Source organism: Agrilus planipennis, unplaced genomic scaffold (assembly GCF_000699045.2).
Source record: "Agrilus planipennis isolate EAB-ADULT unplaced genomic scaffold, Apla_2.0 scaffold1420, whole genome shotgun sequence".
NCBI classification, from domain to species: Eukaryota; Metazoa; Arthropoda; class Insecta; order Coleoptera; family Buprestidae; genus Agrilus; species Agrilus planipennis.
The window spans coordinates 5,371-6,555 of record NW_020440071.1 but is presented as its reverse complement, the minus strand read 5'-3'; the positions used below and the strand labels follow the sequence as shown (position 1 = coordinate 6,555).

General features: G+C 33.0%; 1 protein-coding gene across 1 annotated transcript in view; it reads left to right on the top strand.

Annotated features, from left to right (window-relative positions):
* Positions 1–23: 23 nt before the first annotated feature.
* Positions 24–1,185, top strand: part of LOC108743712 (patronin-like) — a 6,389-nt gene continuing 5,227 nt past the window's right edge. The window contains exon 1 of the mRNA XM_018479300.2: positions 24–456. The gene's annotated coding sequence lies outside the window, so the exon portion shown is untranslated. The remainder of the gene's footprint in view (positions 457–1,185) is intronic.

The following is a 1,185-nucleotide window of genomic DNA, read 5'->3' as shown; positions in this document are numbered from 1 at the left end:
GAACCTTCGTCTTTCTTGCAATTTCCTCTTTGTATTTATTTTGTTATGTGAAGTTTTTCTACGCTTTCTCACAAGTAGCAGACTAAATGTTCAGCACGCATCTGTTATTGTTTATTATTTTATTAACCCTCTTTTGTCAATTATATCCAGTATGGAACAATCGAGCAAAACATCCGTTTGTTTGTGAGATGTTATTAAAACGTGACAACGTCTTATTTTAAAATAGGTAAATTGTTTGACTGCTCAGTCTCATGAAGTATAAGTCATGAATAAGCGTTGTCATGTTATAAAAACGAGTAGATTTTATGTGAAAAACGTTATCATCCGGTGTTTAAGAGAGTGTAGCACGATGTCGGTTTATTTCAGATTCTCCTGACGACAGCAGGGGTGTTTCGCCCTGCAACAGTGCCAATCAGACCCTTGGGCGCCGTGGTTCATACAAGACCACATCCAGAGGTCTGTATCCCGGCGCTGCCTCACCACTTCGAGGTTGCCCCCTCATATCTTATTGTTTTTATTTTATTTTTTTTTGTTTGATATTGTACCCTGTATGCAAAGCAGCCAGCGGCTTGTGTTGTTTGTTGTTTTTTTTTGTGAAAGTCGACATTCCTCTCTACGTATGTTTTTATTTTTTTCTTTATTGTTTCTTTGTTATATCGCTGTACATTTTGGAGCATTGGTAGACAGCAAAGAGCATTTCCTAAAGCACGAGCAGGCATTTCATTTGAATATCCATTTCATTTAAAACTGCCCTTGTCTCATTGTTGTCTTGTGATCGGAAATATAAGGGTACAATTATTATATCTTTTGTGGGAAAATGTTTTGGAATTACTTCTTGAGAGCTTTTTTCAAAACGTTGCGTTTGAAATGTGGTAGCTTTTTGAAATTTGAAATTTTACTATTTAGGTAATGTTTTGGTCAGTTTGAAATTGGGTTTTGTTTGTTTACTCTTATTATTAGTATTATTTATTCATTCGTTTTGCTTTAAATACTGTATATTTTGCTTAATAAGCATTCGTATATTCCAAATATTTCGCTTTTTTTATTAAAAGATAAATTGTACTACTAATTATTGCATGGAAAATATTTATATATTATTACGATTTTTTTTTAATTTTCCTTGCGTATTCAAAATATTCTTTACATTCAAAATTGAATTAACGAAATGGGTAATACTTAGGTAGG